The sequence below is a fragment of the Carassius carassius genome, chromosome 8, assembly GCF_963082965.1.
Source record: "Carassius carassius chromosome 8, fCarCar2.1, whole genome shotgun sequence".
NCBI lineage: Eukaryota > Metazoa > Chordata > Actinopteri > Cypriniformes > Cyprinidae > Carassius > Carassius carassius.
This window is the reverse complement of record NC_081762.1, coordinates 27,776,041-27,800,301: the sequence shown is the minus strand read 5'-3', so window position 1 is coordinate 27,800,301 and position 24,261 is coordinate 27,776,041. Positions and strand designations below refer to the sequence as shown.

The following is a 24,261-nucleotide window of genomic DNA, read 5'->3' as shown; positions in this document are numbered from 1 at the left end:
CACGCCTGTTTTGCACACGTCTCTCAAACACAGAACCAGGAAACTCAGTTAAAAGGAACTCAAACTGTTCTGCTGTTGAGCTGTTGTTTGTGTGTCTGTATTGCTGTAGACAGTGAAATGGCTGAAGCCAGTGTTTTTTCAGTGGAGCAGTTCAGCTGTCCAGCGTGTCTGGATCTCCTGAAGGATCCTGTGGCCATTCCCTGTGGACACAGTTACTGTATGAGCTGCATTACAGACTGCTGGGATCAAGAGGATCAGAAGAGAGTCTACAGCTGTCCTCAGTGCAGACAGACCTTCAGTCCAAGACCTGCTTTAGCTAAAAACACCATGCTGGCTGAAGTGGTGGAGAAACTGAAAAAGACCAAACTAAAAGCTGCTGTTCCTGCTGGATCTGGAGACGTGGAGTGTGGCATCTGTACTGGAAGAAAACACAAAGCTGTCAAGTCCTGTCTGGTGTGTCTGGAGTCTTACTGTCAAACTCACTTTGAGCGTCATGAAGAGTTTCATTCAGGAAAGAGACACAAAGTGACTGATGCCACTGGACGACTGCAGCAGATGATCTGCCAGAAACATGAAACGCTTCTGGAGGTTTTCTGTCGTACTGACCAGCAATGTGTTTGCATGCTGTGTGCAATGGATGAACATAAAAACCATGAGACTGTGTCAACTGCAGCAGAGAGGACAGAGAAAGAGGTATGAACTGAAATCACACATTTAATGCTGACCCTTCAAGTGTTTCTCCTCACTGTAGTCTCCAGCTGTATCATGAGTGCATCATGTGATCTACTCTCCCATTGGGAGTTACTACATGACGCCTCTGTGCATTAGAGCATGAGTTGAACTTTGCTCATTTTTGTAACATTGCTCATGTTCTCTGCTCTAATCGAACATGCATTAGAGTTTCGGTTTTTTAAAGGTCCATGTCGGCTTCACATTATTTTATTAATGCAGAATAGACAGTAATAATCATATATGTCCCCTTCATGTGAAAGGACTTAATGTCTAATCTAAATTCATATAATGCTCTTACAACTCTTGAGAAATGCTGTAAAGAATCATTTTTTAATCAAACAGACGCCTTTTTATATGATGAATGTGTAATAGTTTTATGTTATAAGCCTTGTGTTTGCAGAAACACTTGAAGGAGACACAGAGTGAAATCCAGCAGAGAATCCAGCAGAGACAGAAAGATCTTGAGCAGCTGAGAGACGCTGTGGAGTCTCATCAGGTGAGTTTGGAGAAGAAGAGAAGTTTGAGACTCAGTTTGACTCCTCTTTCAGTCCCACTGAAGCCGCTGTGAAGAAGCAGTAAGAGCTGATTGTGATGTGTGTCTCACAGCGCTCTGCACAGACAGCAGTGGAGGACAGTGAGAGGATCTTTACTGAGCTCATCCGCTCCATTGAGAGAAGCCGCTCTATGGTGATACAACGGATCAGAGATCAGGAAAAGACTGCAGTGAGTCGAGCTGAAGGACAAATGGAGCGACTGGAGCAAGAGATTGAAGATCTGAAGAAGAGAAACACTGAGCTGGAGCAGCTTTCACACACAGACGATCACATCCATTTCTTGCAGGTAACAGAGATCTAGAAAAAAACAGTAGACTTTAGCAAGATTTGCTGTTACAGGGACTAAATGTAAAGACCTTTAACAAACTGACATTTATTATTTGATACAAACTGACTGAATAAGCATCATTCTACTAATGGGAATAATTAAAATCATAGTCTTAATTATGTTTAACCCTCTGGTACTGTTTAAATTTTGCCCGAACAAGTTTATTTATTTAATTATTTATTTTTTCCAATGTTTCTTTACTTCAGCGAAATGGTGCAATGCATATAAAAGTTTTGGCACTTACTATATACTTAATTTAAAGTTACTATTACTTAGCCTTAAACTTACTTTACACTTAAAAAAAAAAAAAAGTCAGACAAAATTCACTTGTAAATGGAAACAAATGGGAAACTAATTTAATTTGAGGAAACTTTTGCTACTGCACCCAAACAGGATTTGAAGCTCATTTATTAAGACGTCAACCTCAAATTTGAAACGTAACAAAGATGTTTATATATATGACTTTGGCTGATGGTTTTAGAGTAAAGCATGTTTTGGAAAATATTTATTTCACATAAAATCCGAATTAGTATTTTTGTACTTTTTTAAATAATAAAATCACATGTTTATATACACACACACACACACACACACACACATATATATATATATATATATATATATATATATATATATATATATATATATATATATATATATATATATATATATATATATATGTATGTACATAATGTATGTATGTGTGTGTATATGTATTATATATATATATATATATATATATATATATATATATATATATATATATATATATATATATATATATTACACTTCAGCAATAATCAGCTAAGTATCATCTTCAAAAATAGAACAAACTTAAGTGCTCCAAAGCATCTGAGATTTATGACAGTTTAAGTAAGAAATTTTATTATTAGGTATTTGCTAATTACTGCATAAATACAATTTATTAAAATCTAGCCCAACCTAAAATACAAAATATTCAATAAAAAACATGATCAAACTAAAATATAATATAAATTTCAATGAAATATATACTAATCAATCCCACATAGGGGGGCCTCCTGTCAATAATGTGCAATAATGAGACAGTAAATCTTTATTCACATAACATTTTTCAATTATGTGTTTCAAGTGGGCAGCTAAACAATGCATTAGTGAAGAATTAGCTGATAAAAAGCAGTTTTTTAATTATTGTTTTATTTTCTAGGCAGTCATGTTTTGGAAGTTTGAACGAGAGACTGTGTGAACTTTTACCAAATATGTATCTCATTATTTAAACTGTCTTTTAGATTTTTTTTTCTGGTTTATTAATTGTTATTCCTGTAGAGTCTTCAGTCTCTCTCAGCTCCTCCTGAATCTACAGAAAACATCTCTGTCTGTTTCCTCTTTTCTTTTGATGATGTGAGAGAATCTGTCTGTCAGCTGAGACACAAACTGGAAGATTTCTGCAAAGAGGAGATTAAAACGTTATCTGGTAAAATATTAAAGATCGATCTGCTCTCTGTAATGAGCTACACATAGGTTATAATATATCTCTTTGAATGAAATTTACAGTTTGTATCTGTTTGTTTTCTCAGTCACTCACATTAACCTTGTTCCAAGGACCAGAGAGGACTTCCTAAAATGTAAGTCAGTAACAAACACAATGGCACACACTATGATACTTCATCTAGAATGTCTCTGGTTATGTACATAACCTTGGTTCCCTGAAAGGGGGGAACAAGGCATTGCGTTAACTCACACTATGGGTATTATCCCCTTCCTCTAATAGTGAAGCCTGATTGCATTGCGCCGGTAAATCTTACCATCCAATGATGCTTGAGTGCTCAAGCTTGGGGTGGATCCATCCACCTTATAGGTCGATGCCACAGCAGCACACACTATGTCTTGTTCCCTCTTTTTAAGGAACTGACATTACGTACATAATCAGAGACTATACATAGACTGCAGCGCCACTGGTGCCACGCACATATGCAGCATATACCAATGGCAACATAACTAGTAGAATAAACACAGAATCCTTGTCCTTACTGCAGTCAGGTAAATATCCTGAATCAACATTCCTTTAGCCCAAGCCAATGACAAAGCTACTTTTCTCATGGAATAGGCATGTATTCCCCACGGACAAGACTTATTCTTAGAGGTATACGCCAATGCAAATCACTTCCACAATCATATCCTTCGATACCGGCAGCCCTTTGAAACAGACAAAAAGCTGCTCTGCCAATCTGAAATGACTGATGATCCTGATAAGTTTGCAGTCCATGGAATTAGAAATAGAATTAGAATCCAATTAGAAATCCAATCCCACCGAACGATCACCAGTGTGCAAATGAAAAGCTGAAATAGCAGCCACATATACTTTTAAAGTAGATGGCGTGCATCCAGAATCCAAGCAGACATGCAGAAACAATTACAGACACAAACACTTCCATTTCAAGCTATACAGATCTCTGTTCGAAGGACCTTTTGCTTCTGTTATTGTATCCGAGACTCGCTGGAAATCATTTAGCACTCATCCTTCGAGCGGACCTGCCAAAGATGCGGGTTCCATAGCTCTGGGCTGGGGTGCCATACTTCATCTGAGATAAGTGATCCCTTCGCAAACCATGGCTGGTTGGGCCTATTAGGTGCAACCAAGAACACATTCTCGAAATTGCCCAAAGGAGGTGATCAAGCGAACAGGTAGTAAGATAAGTGGAAAAGATAAGTTTAGAAACGCTTGCCTCCGAGAGTGGAGAGGAGGAGGAGGAGGAGAGAGAAAGAGTATCTATGGTTATGAAGCTCGGACACAGATGGTGGCTAGCCTCTGGTCACACAGAAGCGTACACAGATGAAGCACAGGGGGGTACTGCAGTAGCTCTATCAAGCGCAGCACTGATACAGAGCCGAACATAGGTTAGAGCAAAAGCAAATTATACTAGCAGCAAGATGAAACCATGACAAGACAGGACAGGACTAAATAGAGAGGAAGTTCAACATGAGACTTCTTAATGAGTGGTTAATGAACAATCTGACAAAGAGACAGGAGGAAGAGAGGGGAGAAGTAGCAAACCAAATCAGAGGGAAAAAGGGACAGATGTGATGTACTTAGAGTAAAGCAGGAGAAGATAGGGAACAGCTGGGAAGAGGAGAGTGGATGATAGAGTGTGCAAAAAAGGCCAGTGGCCAGAAGAGGACGGAAAAGGATAGAAAGAGCCAGGCTCATGACAGTACCCCTCCCCCCAATGAGCGCCACCTGGTGCTCCTAAGGGGGAAGACTGTGAGAGCGGAGGAAATCATCGATAAGCGAACGGTCCAGGACGTCCCGAGATGGAATCCAGCTTCTCTCCTCAGGGCCGTACCCATCCCAGTCCACTAAGTATTGGTAACCACGATGGCGAACGTCCAGAAGTCTTTGGACTTTATTAACGGAAGTGCCCTCAACTGAGACGGGAGGGTGCGAAGGACGTGACGGGGTGCGTGTGACGGGCTTAACGCAAGAGACTTGGAAGGTAGGGTGGACCCGACTGAGATTAGGAGGAAGTATTAGCTTGACTGAGACAGGACTGACAATCTTAGAAATCCGTAAAGGACCGATAAAACGAGGTGCCAGTTTCTGCCAAATGGATTGAAGAGGTAGGTTAAGGGTGGAAAGCCACACCTTTTGGCCGCAATGATAGTGGGGCTCTTGACGCGACGCCTATTCGCCGCTACGCACATCCTAGTCCTAGAACGACAAAGAGCTGACCTTACCCTCTTCCAGGTTCGTCTGCAACGTTTAATGTATGCTTGGACAGACGGAACACACAAATCTGAATCCTGTGAGGAAAATAAAGGTGGTTGGTATCCAAGGCAACTTTGGAAAGGCGAGAGACCAGTTGCAGAGGATGGGAGAGAATTCAAAGTTAAAAATTTTCAACTCGGGTGGCCGAAAAAAAAAGCACAAAAAGCACCATTCGCACGAAACACTCAATTCGCGTCATTCGCACGAACTAGACGCACGAATGAGGCGAATTCGCATCTTCCGTGCTGCGCTAAACACCTCATTCGCGACGCGAGACCTCCAGATGCGAGTAAACACGCCTTTGCATTGACTTAACATTGAAATCATTCGCGCCAGCTGCAACAAAACGACGGACATCTCTGTCATGGGATGGCCACCAAAAACGCTGTTTAACCAAGTCAAGAGTACCTCTAACGCTGGGATGGTCTGCCAATTTGGAGGTATGGCCCCACTGGAGGACCGCACGTCGAGCAGAGACCGAAACAAAAAGCAAATGTATAGGACAGCCTCGCGGCATGAAGGAGTGAGCGAGCACGTGTTTAACAAGTCTCTCTTTTCCCCAAATCGTCACCCCAACAACCCGTGCAGGAGGAATAACCACCTCCTGGGATGGGGAGACCACAGAGGAATCGAAAAGACGAGAAAGCACGTTAGGTTTAACATTCTTAGATCCAGGACGGTAAGAAATGGAAAACTCAAAATGGGGAAATCGAGCTTGACGCGCATTCAGTCTCTTAGCGGAACGAATGTATTCAAGGATACAGTGATCTGTCCAAACAATGAACGGAACCGACGCTCCCTCCAACCAGTGACGCCACTCCTCCAAAGCCAAATGAATGGCGAGTAGCTCGCAATCGCAGACATCATAATTGCGTTCTGTAGGCAACAGACAGTGCGAAAAATAGGCGCACGGGTGCACCCTGCCATCAGAAGGTGATCATTGGGAGAGGATGGCCCCGACACCCACTTCTAAAGCATCAACCTAGACAATGAACTGGTTAGAAATGTTGGGAGTAATTAAAATGGGAGCAGTAGAGAAAAGGTTCTTAAGACGCTCAAACGCACTCTGGGTGGACTCAGTCCAAACAAAACTAGACTTAGATGATGTGAGGGCTGTTAACGGCGCTGCCACCTGACTTAAATTGCGAATAAACCTACGATAAAAATTGGCAAAGCCAAGGAATCGTTGAAGGGCAGTGTGTGACTCAGGAACAGGCCAGTCAGTGACCGCTTGGACCTTAGCGGGGTCCATACTAATCCCCTCAGCCTAGAAAGGTTACCGATTGCAAAGAGGATGAAGAGGGGGGGGGGGGTGTTGGCGCAGTGGATAAGAAACATTCCTTTGCTGTGAGAGACCCCGGTTCGAATCCACTGTGAGACACCAATGTGTCCCTGAGCAAGACACTTAACCCTTAGTTGCTCCAGAGGCATGCGACCTCTGACATATATAGCAATTGTAAGTCGCTTTGGATATAAGCGTAAGCTAAATGAATAAATGTAAATAAATGTAAAGAGGCGATTCTCTAAAAGGCGCTGAAGAATGCGTCGAACGTGCTGAATATGAACCTGAAGAGAGGGTGAAAAAAACAGAATGTCGTCTAGGTGAGCGAAGACAAAGATATTCAGAATATCGCGAAGAATGTCGTTTATAAGTGCCTGAAAGATGGCGGGAGCGTTTACAAGACCGAAAGGAAGAACCCGGTATTCAAAATGCCCAAGAGGAGTATTGAATGTGGTCTTCCACTCGTCACCTTTCTTTATGCGCACCAAATGGTAAGCATTGCGCAGGTCTAACTTTGTGAAAAACTTGGCTCCCTACAAGATCTCAAAAGCGGATGACATAAGCGGCAAAGGATATTTATTCTTTACTGTTATGTCATTGAGCCCCCGATAATCTATACAGGGATCCTGCACCGGCAGGAGAGGAGGAGGGAACAATGGTACCCGCAATGAGAGCCTCTGAGAGGTAATTCACAAGAGTTTCGTGCTCAGGAATCGATAGAGAATACAGTCTACCGCGTGGTGGCATGGTATCGGGAAGGAGATTGATGCTACAATCATAAGGGCAATGGGGAGGGAGAGAAGTGGCTCGGGAACGACTGAAAACCGTTCGCAGATCGTAATACATCTCCGGCACCCCAGACAAATCCCCTGGCTTCTCCTGAAACACAGAAACAGAAGAAACAGGAGGGATGGCAGAGACAAGACATTTAAAATGACACGACAGGTTCCATGACAGAATAGTTTCTTTAGACCAGTTAATATGGGGACTAACCAGGGATGTCCTAGCACTATGGGGGGAAAAGGAGAACTGAAAATTAAAAAGGAAGTGGTCTTGCGATGGTTTCCAGAGACCTTGAAAGACAATGGAACAGTCTCACGGCAGACCTTGAGAAGGGAACTACCATCTAGGGCAAGAAGGGGAGTTAACTCTAGATCAATGAGAGGAATACCTTGCTCGCGGACCCAGGCTTCGTTGATGAAATTTCCCTCGGTCCCAGAGTCAATCATGGCGCTGGTAGAGACAGAGGAACCCTGCCAGTGCAGATGTACCGGGATGGTAGTGTTGGTCTTGTGAGATGGGACCAGAGGAGTAGTGCTCTCCAGTACCCCTCCCATTACTGGCGAGCGTTGGCTTTTACTTGACACGTTGACACAAAATGCTTGTCGGAACCACAGTAGAGACAGAGGCGGTACAAAATTCTCCGTTCTCTTTCCTTCTGAGAGATACGTAAGCCCACCAGCTGCACGGGTTCTGGTGCAGCTTCTGCAACAGTAGAAGATGGAGAAAAGGATGGGGGCGGAGAAAAAGAACCAGTCTCAGTATACCTCGCTCGTTGTCGCAGGTGGAAACGCTTCTCCACTCGGATGGCGAGGTCGATGAGTGGATCGAGAAGACTGGGAACCTCCCTGGTGAGGATCTCATCCTTGCCCTCTGCATTGAGCCCTTTCAGGAAACGGGCCACTAGCGTCGGCTCGTTCCAGCTGTAGGTTGTTGCAAGAGTGCGAAACTCTAAAATCAGAAATCAGCGGCAGAACGTCTGCCCTGGCGAAGAGAAGTGAGAGCAAGCGAGAGGCCTCGGCTCCATGTGCAGAGCGATCGAACACATGAATCATCTCCTTAAACAGAGAAAAACGATCCAGAAAGTCTGCCTCCGCATCCCAGCTGGCCGCTCCCCACTGACGAGCACGTCCGGTGAGGAGAGAAATCACCAAGGCGACCTTGGCACGGTCCCTGGCGTAAGTCGAGGGTTGAAGAAAAAAAATTACTTCACATTGTGTCAAAAATGAACGACACTGGGTAGGCTCACCCGAGTAATACGTGGATTATTTATTCTAGGTTCAGGAGACACAGGCAGTTGAGCTGATGAGGAGGACTCAAGACGAAGATGATGCAGCTGCGCGGTGAGATCAGACACCTGCTCAGCCAAAGATTCCACCACGCGTCTCGTAACAGTCAGCTCCTCTTCATGCCTGCCCAGCAAGGCACCTTGACGCTCGACAGCAACTTGAAAGGATGTCTCGTTCGTTGGGTCCATCTTGGTCAGATTGTACTATTATAAGGTGAGAGAAGACCCAATAGCAAAATGACAGTCAATAAGCTCTTTAATAAAAAGTAAATGAGGCAGCCACCAGTAGAGTGAATAAACAAAAATCTGAAATATAATCACAACGTAAACCGCCAAAACATCAAGCCAGTAATCAGTAACGGAAAAATCTTCTTGTATTCAAGCTTTGACAGAGTTCAACGAGGAAGATCGGGCACAGATATTGGCTAGCCTCTGGTCACAAAGGAGCATACACAGATGAAGCACAGAGCAGAACATAGGTTAGAGCAAAAGCAAATTATAATAGCAGCTAGATGAAACCATGACAAGACGGGACAGGACTAAATAGAGAGGAAGTGCAACATGAGACTTCTTAATCAGTGGTTAACGAACAATCTGACAAGGAGACAGGAGGAAGAGAGGGGAGAAGTAGCAAACGTAATCAGAGGGAAAGGGGACAGGTGTGATGTACTTAGAGTAAAGCAGGAGAAGATAGGGAACAGCTGTGAAGAGGAGAGTGAGTGATAGACTGTGCTAAAAGGCCAGTGGCCAGAAGACGATGGAAAAGGATAGAAAGAGGCAGGCTCATGACAGTGTTAGATTAATAAGTGTATAAATAGTGTGTGCTCTACAGTTATTGTCAAGTGTTCATGAGAAGAATTGCCTGAGGGAAGAAACTGTTCCTGGTCATTCTGGTGCTCAGAGCTCTGTAGCGTCGACTAGATGGCAACAATTCAAAGAGGGAATGTGCTGGATTTGAGATGTCCAGATTTATTTTACTAGCCCTTTTGCTCACTCTGGATGAGTACAGTTCCTGGAGAGAAGGGATGGTTGTAACAATGATTCGCTCAGCTGTCCGGACTACCATCTGTAGTCTTCTGAGGTCAGATTTGGTAGCTGAGCTGAAACCGACAGTTACTGAAGTGCAGAGGATGGATTCAATGATGACGGAGTAGAACTGTTTCAGCAGCTCCTGTGGCAGGTTGAACTTCCTCAGCTGGCAAAGGAAGTACAACCTCTGCTTGGCCTTTATCACAATGGAGTCAATGTAAGTGTGTCCCACCACATGGTGGTGCCCAGGAACCTGAATAACTCCACTGTCGTTACAGTGTTGTTCATGATGGTAAGTGGGGGGAGAGCAGTGGGGTTTCTCCTGAAGTCAACGATCATCTCCACAGTTTTAAGCGTGTTGAGCTCCAGGTCATTAAGACTGCGCCAGACAGCCAGCTCCTTAACCTCTTGTCTGTAAGCAGACTTGTCACCATCCTGAATGTAAGTGTGGTGTCTTCTGCAAACTTCAGGAGCTTGACAGAGGGATCTTTAGATGTGCAGTCATTGGTGTACAGGGAGAAGAGCAGTGGGGAGAGAACACAGCCCTGAAGAGCTCTAGTGCTGATCATCTGAGTGCTGGATGTGAATTTTCCCAGCCTCACTAGCTACTGCCTGTCTGTCAGACAGACCACTGACAGACAGAGGTGGGCACGGAGAGTTGAGTTGGTTTGGGCAGGAGAAGGTTTGGAATGATCGTGTTTAAAGCTGAGCTGAAATCCACAAACAGGATTCTCACATAAGTCCCTGGTCTGTCTAGATGTTGCAGAACATGATGCAGTCCCATGTTTAATGCATCTTTCCACAGACCTGTTTGCTCAGTAGGCAAATTGAAGAAGATCCAGCAAGGATTTGTGCATGATTGTGTGGAGAAGTGTTCAGGGCGGGTGTTGGGTATTTTTTCAAACCAGCAGTAAAACTCATTCAGATTGTCTCCCAATTGTTGATTCTCCACAGTGCTGGGGGATGGTGTGCTTGCGGAGGAATGTTAACACTAACGAGTGAAACTCCCGTAGTAAATAGAATGGCTTGCAGTTAACAAAGAGCGTTTCTAGATTGGGAGAGCACATTTTCTTTAACACTGTTTCATGTGTACACCACCTTTCATTGATGTAAAAACATGTCCCGCCGCCACTCAATTTCCCAGTTGATTCTGCATCGCGATCTGCTCTGAACATCTGAAAGCCCAGCAGATTTAACGCCCTGTCTGGTATGGCTTCATTCAAAAAATTTACAGCCATTGTTGGACTTTCTGACTGTCTTCGGATAGGCCTCATTTCTCTCAATAATGCAGTCCATCAGATCAACGTAATAGAAAACTCAAGTTTTGTCCAGCAGCTTAACACAGAATATGCAGATCTTTTCCCGGATGAAATAGGAAAGCTTCCCGTAACATACTGCATGAAACTGGACAAAGAAGCCCAACCTGTCATCCGTCCAGCACGCAGAATTCCTGCAGCAATGCAACACAAGGTAAAAGCAGAGTTGGAAAGAATGGTCGCTATCGGCGTAATCACTCCTGTGTCTGAGCCATCTATGGAGCCATCTATCTGAGCCATCTATGGTGACAAGAAAAACTCAGATGAAATAAAACTTTAGGAAGACAAGTTCCTAAAACGTCTGCATCACCCCATGCGCACAGTGGAAGAAGTGGCAGTGCAGATGCCAAACTCCACAGTATTCTCTGTGCTTGACGCAAAAAGCTCCTTTTGGCAGATTTTGCTGGATCACAATTGTTACGGCCAGCTCGTTTCGACCGTACATAAAGTACACAAGTACACTGAAGAAATGACTTGCAAGATTTTATTAGTCTTCAAAAACACAAAATAACTTAATATAACGAAGTCTAGGGATCAAAATCAAAAGGGGAAAAATCATAATCCTGATGGGGAGGAGAAAAGGTTGTTATGGACTGTAAACAAATAAAGGTTCGCAAAACAAGTGACTTCTCCAGAGGGTGTCGATCCCCTGGACGAAGTGAAGAGGAGTGGTTGAGTCCAGTGTTTTATCCTCTCCACAATTAAGTGGTGATCAAGTAACAGGGGTGTGCAATCTCCCAAGCTCTCCTGGAAGAACACCGCCACCAGCAGGCGAGCAAGTAGAATGCAGGGTCGTAACACCTCCCTCCTAAAATAAAGATTCGGCAACGAATCTAAAAACAAAACAAAGAACAGACAGTTAAACACTACCCAGAACGAACACATTAAAAGTTCTGGTGATCCAAAGGAACGTCGTCTTCTCTTCATTCTACAACACCTCTGGGCCCTAGAGATGCAAAGAAAAAGGAACGGACAAAGCAGAAATGATGTTACGCTCTAGAAAGTGTGTCAGCTATTACGTTATCTTTTCCTCTAATATGTTTAATCTGGTTAAGATGCTCAGACCAGGAGGAACTATACAGCACGACGTCATCAAGATATGCCTCACATCCTGACATTCCATACAGTATACGGTTTACGAGTCGCTGGAAAGTCGCGGGTGCATTTCGAACTCCGAAAGGCATTACCATATACTGCAGGAAAGCATCAGGCGTAACGAAGGCAGATAATTCCTTAGAACGACTAGTGAAAGGCACCTGCCAATACCCCTTTAAGAGGTCGAATTTGCTGACGTAACGGGAAGAGCCAACATGATCGACGCAGTCATCAACTCGAGGTAAAGGGAAACAGTCCGGCTTTGTCACAGAGTTAAGTTTTCGATAATCTGTGCAGAATCGATATGAGCCATCGGGTTTATTTACTAAAACACAAGGAGAACTCCACAAACTGAAACTAGATTCAGCCAGATTATGAGCAAGCAGATAGTTCACCTCTTGTTTCAGCAAATCTCTTTTAAAAGGATTGACTCGATAGGCGTTCTATTTAACTGGACACAAGGTTCCTACGTCGATATCATGTTCTATGACAGAAGTACGACCGGGAACGTCAAGGAAAAGAGAGGGAAATGACATCACCAACTCAGTGACATCACTCCTCTCCTTCTCTGTCAAATAAGAAAGATAAGAGGACAGGTTAAGAAGAATCTCAGAGTTTTTAAGTCGCCCTTCGACTTTCCCTTGAGAAAGAAAACACTCATCCTCATCAGCATTCTCTAAAGAATCCCCCCTCGTACTGCAAAAAAGAGGAGATGATTCAGAGTTTACCACGTTAACAGTAACAGAACAAACAGGAGCTATATACAATTTCAACAGGTTACTGTGACAGACTTGTACTTTTTTTCTCCGGTCAGGAGTATTTAACAGATAATTATTATCGCAAAGACGTTTAACTACACTGTAGGGACCTGTAAATTTAGCCTGAAATGGGTTGACAGGTAGAGGCAGCAAAGCCAATACTTGATCACCCACCCGAAACTCCCTTAACTTAGCTTTTCTGTCAAAATGTTGTTGCATTTTTATTTGAGACTTACTCAACTTCTTTTTAGCGAGAGCTCGTGCCTCATACAAGCTACGCCGGAATCCACTCACATAATCTGAAATGTTTTCAGAAGGTTTCGACATTCGCCACTCCTCAGCTAACATAGCCGTAGGTCCTCGCACTACATGTCCGAACACTAATTCATTTGGGCTAAACCCAAGGCTTTCTTGGATTACCTCACTTATCGCCAATAACATCCACGGCAGACCTTCTTCCCAATCCGCATCGAGTTCCACACAATATGACCTCAAAAGGGACTTCAGGGTTTGATGAAACCTCTCAAGAACTCCTTGACTCTGCGGATGATAGGCACTAGAAATATTGTGGTTTACTCGAAGTTGACGCAGGGCTTTTGAGAACTGTTTTGACATAAAGTTCGAACCCTGATCGGATTGAATAACTTTGGGAATTCCAAAGGTCGACATAAAATTAGTGAGGGCCTTCAAGACAGATTTTGTAGTGATGGACCTTAACGGATAAGCAGCAGGATAACGAGTAGTCTGGCACATAACGGTTAGAAGGTATTGGTGACCAGTCTTAGACCGGGGCAAAGGACCAACACAGTCAATGATTAAATGCTCGAAAGGAGCGGAAACAACGGAAATAGGCTGCAACGGAGCAACAGGCACTTTTTTATTTGGCTTACCGGTGATCTGGCACATATGACAAGATCGAATATGTTTTGCCACATCTCGTTTTACCTTAGGCCAATAGAACTGTCGTAAGACCTGATCATATGTTTTACGAACTCCGGTATGACCAGCAAGTCCTTGATGAGCCAAATGCAACACAGAGTCTCTCGCTGGAGAAGGAACCACAATCTGAGTTTTAGGTTCTAGAGAAACATGTTTATGCAGGACCCCTGTCCGACAAAGCAGACCATCATCAAGAAAGTACGAAAAGGACAGAGGATCAGAACACTTCTTAGACCCTGCTGCAGAAAATAAAGGTCTAAGAGTGTCATCGCTCTGTTGAGCTCTAATTAAATCCTCTCGAGAGATCTGTAACAAAGTAGTCAGAGAACAGTTATCAACATCAGAGAGATCAACATTGGTTTTCTCAGGAGTGGAAAGAACCTCAGATGTATCAGCAGATTCACTTTGTAGCACTGTTGAATCTTTCTGGTCAGAAGACAACGAAGAGCAGGACTTCAGGTCTCTTTGCTCAGGACATTTGGACACATCAGATCCTGGCTTACCTGTATTAACAGTATAAAAGAAAGTGTCATGCAGTGGAACTTCAACTTGATTTTCAGATAATGGTTTAGCCATTGATCGAGTAACTGCACAAGCTGGAAACAAATCAGGAAATTCTCTACAGTTTTCAATATCAGATTTCCTAGGTATAGATGCTATTATGGGCGGAGCTGCCACACCACTCCGTCCCCAAACATTCTCACCAGCTAAATCATTTCCCAGAATAAATATAATCCCAGGGACTGGAAGTGCAGAACGAACACCAACCACTACATCACCAGATACAATGGCAGAAGAAAGATGGATTCGATGTAAAGGCACTTCAACAAACCCCATCTCAAAACCTCGCACTAATACATGAGTTCCAGTAGCGGTTTTAGAAGTTAAAGGCAAAATTCCTTCTAAAAGAAACGACTGTGCGGCTCCCGTATCTCGAAGAAGACATACTGGCACAGTTTCGTTTGAACCGGCAATGACACATTTCCCTCAGTGATAAAAGGTGTATAATCAATGGAGGAAGTTATACACTGATCAACAGATTTATCACTAGAACTAGATAAATGACGATCTTTCTCATTACAAGTATCAACAGTGAATGGTGAGGTAGAAACCAAAGCAACAGGTTTCAACAATCTCTCTTTCTTCTTGAGAATAAGACAGTCAGATATTTTATGACCAAGCTTTTTACAATAAAAGCAAACCATGTCTCGTGAGAGTGCAGGTTTACTAGAATGTTCAGCAACTGTCGCCTTAATATTCTTACTCATCACAGGAGACTTTGTCTTAGGTTGAAAGCAAAACTTAAGACTTACTCATATCGTTGCTTTTAAGACCGACTGAACTGAATGACCCACGATGGGTTAACACAAATTCATCAGCCATGATAGCAGCTTCAGAAAGTGTATTCACCTTGTGTTCAGTAAGATGCGTAGCTACAGCATGAGGAACACAATGTTTAAACTCCTCTAAGAGCACTAATTCTCTTAATTCCTCTTTAGTTGTAACTTTCATTGAAGTGCACCACCGATCAAATAAGTTCTCTTTTGCTCTTGCAAATTCAACATGAGTACATTCATCAGCTTTACTCAAATTCCTAAATTTTTGACGATATGCCTCAGGCACGAGTTACACGATTTGCATGTAACACAGCAGATTTCACATCATCATACTCCCCACTCTGTTCCAGTGAGAGTGCAGAATAAACTTCCTGAGCTTTACCTGTGAACACACACTGTAACAATAAAGTCCAAAAGCTTTTCGCCCATTTCATGGATAAAGCAACACGTTCAAAGTGATAGAAATATTTATCCACTTCCTTTTCAGAAAATGGCGGCACTAATCTCATATTTCTGTGAACGTCAAACACAGGTTCACCTGCATTCGCTTGCTGTTGTAGAAAAGGAGGCACATTCGCTTGTGAAACTTCAGCTGTCTTTGCTGCTAATTCTAACTCCAACTTTTTTATCTGAAACGCTCTCTCTTCTCGTTCCTTCTCTAACTGAAACATCCTCTCTTCTCGTTCCTTCACTAACTCAAGCTCCAGTCTTCGCATAGCTAACTGATGATCTAATTTTCTCTCTTCAAATTCTCTTTCTACCACTCGTTCTTTCATAGCACGATCGTCGCGTTCAGCACAAATTTTTGAGGCATCTAAACACAATTGCTTCTCTTGCAAAGACAATTGTGTATATTTTGTCTCACCTTCACTATAAACCTCAGCAGGAGTAGACACAACCGATTCACTGGGATTAATTAACTCAGTGCTTACCTCTATAACTCTATCAACAAGTGACCACTTCAAAGTAGTCACAATAGTTTACTTCAGCCTCTTTTCCTGAGACGTAAGATCGACACTGAAGCGTTCGGTGATTTGCACTAACTGCTCCTTTGTACAACTCTCAAGCAAAGCTTCTGATGGACACGCAAAGAAATCTTCGATCACCGAAGACATTTTGTTCGTATATGTATACGCACAATAACACAAACGAAACTACTAGCTAACACACGGGAGACGCTGTTTACTCGAAATACAACCCCATAAGCCACTTCAAAGAAACTACGTCACCGTATTACGCAACCTATGCTCATTCACAAAAACTTCCCACAAGTCAAAACACAGTGTAAGCGTGAAATTAAACCGCACTATACACACAAACACAACGATTCACCTTTATTTATTTTTGTAGAATGGATTTACCGTTTACAATGAGAAAACTCCAGCTCCTAACTCAGAAAACACTAACTAAATCCTACCTGGTCTTCAGAGATGTACCGGGCTCGGGGCGGCATTAAACGCTGAGCTCCGCGACAATCAGTCAAACTGAAGGTCCGGAAGCGTACCCCCTACAGAGAGTTAATCTCCTCCCAGGATAACCTCCAAAAACAAGAAAGGCAAAATAACAAAACAAAACAACAAACAGTGCCCTGTTGGAAGGATTGTATTCACAATTCAGCTGGAAACACTCTAACTCACCGGAGTTCTCATTTATAAAGGTAACCATTCACAAAAACATACTCACATACAACCCATACTTACCAACGTTTCCTACCCCCATAGGATCACGGACGAGACACCCAATTTATGTTACGGCCAGCTCGTTTCGACCGTACATAAAGTACACAAGTACACTGAAGAAATGACTTGCAAGATTTTATTGGTCTTTAAAAACACAAAATAACTTAATATAACGAAGTCTAGGGATCAAAATCAAAAGGGGAAAAAATCATAATCCTGATGGGGAGGAGAAAAGGTTGGTATGGACTGTAAACAAATAAAGGTTTGCAAAACAAGTGACTTCTCCAGAGGGTGTCGATCCCCTGGACGAAGTGAAGAGGAGTGGTTGAGTCCAATGTTTTATCCTCTCCACAATTATGTGGTGATCAAGTAACAGGGGTGTGCAATCTCCCAAGCTCTCCTGGAAGAACACCGCCACCAGCAGGCGAGCAAGTAGAACGCAGGGTCGTAACACAAGTCTTCCCTGCCTACTATGTTCAGTACGCCATTTGGAAGATTCCAATTTCTTAGGATGCCCTTTGGCATTAATTCGGCCAGCGAGGTCTTTCAGCGCGCTATGGAACAGATCATTGCTGGCTACCCGTGCGCAGTCATAGTTGATGACATCATCGTTGGAGGTAATGGTGAGCAGGAGCACGATGCAAACCTAAGGAAAGTGTTGGACCATGGTCGTGAAGTGAACTTGAGGCTGAACCCTCAAAAGTGCAAAATCCGCCTTAGTGAGGTGAGCTATGTCGGTCATATTTTCACAACCAAGGGACTACAACCTGACCCAGCAAAAACAAAATCAATCACAGAAATGCCAGCACCAGACAATGTCACTGCGCTGCAGCGCTTCCTGGGTTTGATCAATTCATACAGAACCCTAGAGCTGTCTGCCCCTCTTCGCGAGCTGACCTGTAAAAACAGAGTGGAGCTGGTTCAAACAGCATCAAGATGCTTTTGAAGTTCTGAAGCACATGATTTCTAGTCCACCTACCTTGAAATACTATGACGTCCTGAAACCTGTCACACTCACCTGTGATGCCTCCCAGTTCGGACTCGGAGCTGCGTGTCTTCAAGAAGATGCTCCTGTCACGTACGCGTTACACGCAGATAGAAAAATAACTTCTGGCTGTTGTATTTGCGTGCACCAAATTTAATGACTATATATATATATATATATATATATATATATATATATATATATATATATATATACATATATATATATATATATATATGGTAAACAAATTCACATCGAAACGGACCACCAGCCATTGGTTACCATCCTTAACAAGCCTATCCACACAGCTCCAGCAAGGCTGCAACACATGATGCTAAGATCGCAGAAATACAATTTCACAATCACATACAAGAAAGGGAAACATGTGTTCCTTGCTGACACGTTGTCACATTCCCCTAGAGACTCTCTGCAGTATTATCAAGTCAGGGTGGCCCTCTAGCCAATCAAAGCTGCCAGCAGAAATTCGTGAGTATTTTCCCTTCAGGGATGAGCTCACAATCAATGAAGATATACTCATGAAGGGACAGAGAACGGTTGTTCCAGAATCACTACACAGTGAGTATATCACCATTATTCACAGAGGTCATCCAGGCCTTGATGCGACCAAACGCAGGGCACAGGGCATTGTATTCTGGTCTTCTTTAACTAAAGACATTGAAAAGGAGGTTCTATTGTGCTCTATCTTGTAACAGTATAAAACCCTGTAACGATTAAAACTCCATGATCACGAGAAGAAGGAGGCGGGAACCGGCGGACAATCAAATATAAACTTTAATAATCAAAATAAATACAAAACAACACACAAATAAAAAGCAAACTAAAACTGAAACCCAGGCCTGGTCCTCTCTCGTCCGTCACTGTCATTGCTCCAGTTTTATATCCCTCCATCTCCTCTGTGGGACTCGAGACCGGTGGGTCGAGCAGGTGTCGCTCATTTCCCAATCACTCCACCGGCCTCGCTCCTGTTCCCACGTCTCTCGGCCCCGCCCCACTCGTCACATACCCCCGACCGCTCACGGGGACCTGCGGGAACCTGGGGGTAGGACAGACGAGGCGAGAGAAAAGGAGATGGAAGGAGGAGCGACAGAGACGAGAGAGGAGAAAAAAAAAATCTGGGCGATCTCCTCCGCGGTGCCTGGCAGTGGCACTGGACGGCCCTCGGCGGACGGCATGACACTCCTCTGCCGCCCGGTGGACGGCGACGGCTCCTCCGGTTTTAGGCATCTGGCAGGAGTCCCCCGTTCCCTGCTCCTCCCCATTCCGGCGGATGGCAGCAGGCTCCGGCCCCTTGGCAAACGGCGCCGACTCCTCCACATCACAGGTGGCCAGCAGCGAGCTCGCCTGTCCCCGGCAACTCACTCCAGCCCACCGCCTCGAGCGTCCATGGCGGCACACTCCCTCGCCTGCTCGATGGCACCGCGGATTCACCACAGCAGCGAGGGATCTTCAGCAGCGCGTCCCTCCTTCTCCCGGGCTTCGGCACCACTGTAACGATTAAAACTCCATGATCACGGGAAGAAGGAGGTGGGAACCGGCGGACAATCAAATATAAACTTTAATAATCAAAATAAATACAAAACACAAATAAAAAGCAAACTAAAACCCAGGCCTGGTCCTCTCTCGTCCGTCACTGTCGTCGCTCCGGATTTATATCCCTCCATCTCCGTGGGATTCGAGACCGGTGGGTCGAGCAGGTGTCGCTCATTTCCCAATCACTCCACCGGCCTCGCTCCTGTTCCCACGTCTCTCGGCCCCGCCCCACTCGTCACAAACCTCATCAACAAAAAGAGCCTCTACACTTACATCACATCCCAGATCTTCCATGGTCAAGTGTGGCTACGGATATCTTTGAGTGAAATGGTCAGCACTACCTCGTACTAGTTGACTCATATTCGGGATGGTTCGAAATTGATCTGCTTTGTGACCTGTCCTCCTGTACAGTAATCACAAAACTCAAAAGGCACTTCTCTGTTCATGGGAGTCAACACAAAGTCTTTTGAGACAACGGTACTCAGTTTACAAGCAAATAGTTCAAAGAATTTGCTACTGCTTGGGATTTTACACATACCACTAGTAGCCCTGAATATCCACAAGCTAATGGGCTAACGGAGAGGGCAGTGCGGAGTGCAAAACATCTAATGGAGAAATCCAAGAGGGATGGTTCTGATGTGTTTCAAAACTTACTCAACCTCAGAAATGTTCCACGTGACCAGACACTGGGTTCACCAGCAGAGAGAATAATATCGAGGCAGACGCGCACATCTCTGCCAATCAACAAATTAATTCTGGTGCCAGCCTCAAAGAATAATGTTGCTGTCAAGAATCAGATCTCAAAAAAGAGACATTGTCAAAAGACATCCTATGACAAGTCCGGCAGAACTCACTGTCCACTCTTACAAGGAGAGTTACTGAGACTTTCAACGACCAAAGGCCATGACCGAATCTGACTCGTTAAACAGCTCTGTGATGAACCAAGATCATATCTTGTGGAGGTTGAAGGAAGAGAATATAGACGAAACCCAAAACATATCCTTCCTGTCGCGGAGCCACCACCACAAAAGTTAGACCACAGCGAAATGTCGCTCCCTTTTGTTCAGACCCCCTCTGCTGAATCTAAGCACAAATTCTCCACTCCAAATGAGGTCCAAGAACAATGCACCCCACAAGGAACCAAGAAGAAACCACTGAATGAACATTCAAAAAAAGGTTCTTTCTACAGCTCCATATGTGACCAGAGCAGGTTGCATTTGCAAACCAAACACAAAGTACCTGGAATGAAAAACAAAAAATTAAAAAGAGAGACAGAAAAGAAAGTTGAACAAAATGTTCAATTTATAAATGTTGACATTATAACTGATGTAAAAATGTGAGTTAACAAATGTTGTGTTAATTGCCCTTCTTACTCTCAGCTCAAGTAATCTGTTAAATGCATTTCCTATGAGAAAAAAAAAAAACTTTGAGTTAACTTTCATATAAGAAACTGTTCATTAAGGAATAACTGTCAAAGTTAAAGAAGGAGAATGTAGAACATAGCTTTAAATCTGAGCAGACTATGATCCTCAAGCTTGTTTTATATGCATGCGCTAGTTGGTGCTACGGTGTTGAAGTTTGTACACTGCATGTTGAACTCCTGCATTTCTCATAGTAAAAGATACTGTTGATAAAAGGATCTTTGCCTTGCCACTCGTCATTCAACACCGTACATACATTTTCAATGGAGGGACAGAAAGCTCTCGGACTAAATCTAAAATATCTTAAACCGTGTTCCGAAGATGAACGGATGTCTTACGGGTTTGGAACGACATTAGGGCGAGTCATTAATGACATAATTTTCATTTTTGGCTAAACTTACCCTTTAGGTTAAAGAGTTGGACTTGTAACCCAAAGGTGACAGGTTCGAGTCTGTGTACCGGCAGGGATTGTAGTTGGGGGGAGTGAAAATGCAGTGTTCTCTTCCACCACTGAGGTGAGATCATTGAGCGAGGCACCCAACCACCATATGCTCCCCAGGTGCCGCAGCAAAAATGGATGCCCACTGATCTGGTGGTGAATACAGTGTGTATATGTGAGTGTGTGTGTGTGTGTGTGTGTGTGTGTGTGTGTGTGTGTGTGTGTGTGTGTGTGTGTGTGTGTGTGTGTGTGTGTGTGTGCGTGCGTGCATATATATTTTTATTATATTTAATTTTACTTTTAGCTTTTGTTTTTAATTTAGATTTAAGTTTAGATAGGTGGGAAAGTGAGGATCTGGGAATCAGAATAAGATAATTTCAAACTCTTATTTTCTTCATCAGAATCCCATCAGTTCACTCTGGATCCAAACACTGCACATAAACTCCTCTATTTCTCTACCTGGTAGGAAGAGTTGATTTTCCATAACCAACTACAGCCGTATCCTGATCATCCAGACAGATTTGATGTTTATCCTCAGGTGTTGTGTAGACAGAGTGTGAGTGGACGCTGTTACTGGGAAGCTGAGTGGAGTGTCAGTGGGAGTTGGGGTGGTGTGAATATATCAGTGTCATATAAGAGCATCAGAAGGAAGGGATCTGGTTATGAGTGTTTCTTTGGATATAATGATCAGTCCTGGAGTTTGTGCTGCTCTTACTCTAGCTTCTCATTCTGGCACGATAACAAAGAGACTAAACTCCCTGTTCCCTCCAGCTGCAGGAGAATAGGAGTGTATGTGGATCACAGAGCAGGAACTCTGTCCTTCTACAGCGTCTCTGACACAATGAACCTCATCCACACAGTCCAGACCACATTCACTCAGCCGCTATATCCTGGGTTTTATGTTTGGGGAACAGTGAATCTCTGTAATTTAGCAATTATAGATGATTCTGAAAATTAATACCAATAATGTTGTCGAATTAAAGCTTTGAGCTGCATGATAAATCACCAGCCATGAGATGTTATAGTATCTCAAAAAAAGATTTCAAAGAGAGCGACAGCTTGTTATATATTGTTTTTCAATTAACAAAAACAGATAATTATTTAATCCTTGAGAGATATCTGCAGTGAAGATAATATTCACAGCAATAGTTACATCACTATAATACACTGACATAAGAATACTCTTCAACTCTATTTAAAGTATAAAGTCAATGTGTTCTGATACTAAACACACATTCACACACTCATACCTGTATATGTGGTTTACGGGGACTCTTCAAAGGTTTTTCTGCTGTACAAATTGCATTTTACGGTGTCAGAGAAGTGCAAAACAAATCACAATTCTGAAAACAAAAGAATAAATTACAAACGCAAATGCAAATCTAAAAAATACAAATAAAATAACAAATCAAATTCTCTCTCTCACTATTTTATATTTATATATATCTCTATTTACATATATATATATATATATATATATATTATTTTTATGATATATTTATATACTATTTGAGCAAATGGGAATTTAAAAAAAGGCAGAGGGGTGTTAAATTGTGGTTTTTGTGGGTTGTGGAGCAGATAGAATTTAAAGGGGAGAATATAAATACAAAATATTAAGAATTGAACAGTCTTTTTGTTAGTAAAATTAAACTGGAACTGAGTTATATCAAACAGCATTAAGGGTGCTTTCACATGAGCACTTTTGTGCACACCAGGGTTCGACTGATGTCAGTTTGGTTTGGTTCACTGCTGATATGAACACAGTCGTACCAAATCACAGAAGTGAACCGCTATTAATGACATATTATTTGATAAAAACTGTTTATGTGTGTTTCACTCACTTTCCTGACGTGACTGATGCACTGCAAGCAGAGAGCTTTATAAATTTAGCAATTATAAATTTAGTCAGAGAACACAGCAACAAGGAAATGAGATATTATCTCATTTCATTGTCGCTGTGTTTTCTTACTAAATTTGTTAATGGGTTTTTTGACTTATTTTGTTTGTTAGATTTGAATTTGTAAAAACACTGTTTATTTTAAGGACACAGTAAGTATCCTCATAAACCATGTTTATGTTGTATTACCCGTGTCAATATACACATTTGTGCCATGTATTCAGTCTGTGATGTCCATATTTTTAATGATTTATGTATGATGTGGGATGCTTTTCTCTGTGTATTCTGTATTCTTCTATAAGATAACTATATGCTAACTTCTGTATACTGTATCTGAGAGATTTAAGATCAATCTGAGCTGTGTATCAGCTAAAATGCTGTGTCCATCAGATGTTCTATTATAGGGCTGGGCGAAATGGCCTAAAATCAAAACCTCGATTAATTGAACACTTTAGCTTGATTATTATTATTTTTTATTTACATTTTTGCCCTCATAGTTCATTAAAGGTTGAAATGAAGATGAAAAAAAGTCACATTTCAGTTTTATCTTAAAATGGATGGATGAGCAAAATTGTATTAAACTGTCATTGTGTATGTTACACGTATGATGAAAATGTATTCCTTCTAACAAACATATTATAATAAACTTTACCCCTACCACGAAACCATGTATGTATATGCCTGTGTTCAATTATTTCATATATGAAAGTGATGCCTTTTTTTGGTTTGTTTTACTCTTGTGTGTTTTATTTAGGGCTCTCTCTATGTTTCATCATTTTGAAATTGTAGGTTCCTAGATGGCACCAAAAGTGTTTGGTTTGCAAACCGCTATTTCAAGAGTATACTCTTACATATCTAATGGAGTTTAGCAAATAGTAAGCATATTTTGTGTACATATCATGCTAATTACAGTAAGTTGATCAGCTAAACAGAGCTCCACCTGTGCTGAATTGGTTGATTATCTGATCATGCTCTTCCCGAACCTTGTTAATAAAACATAATTAAAAGAAGATGAAATGCAAACAGGGTGTAAACAGCGGCGTGCACTAGTGATGCGCAGGTCGTCTCATAACACACGGACCCCCTGAGTAACCGGTTGGGGCGGG

General features: G+C 42.6%; 1 pseudogene; it reads left to right on the top strand.

Moving 5' to 3' along the window:
• Window positions 1-22,539, top strand: LOC132145678 (tripartite motif-containing protein 16-like; annotated as a pseudogene).
• The last annotated feature ends 1,722 nt before the right edge of the window (window positions 22,540-24,261 follow it).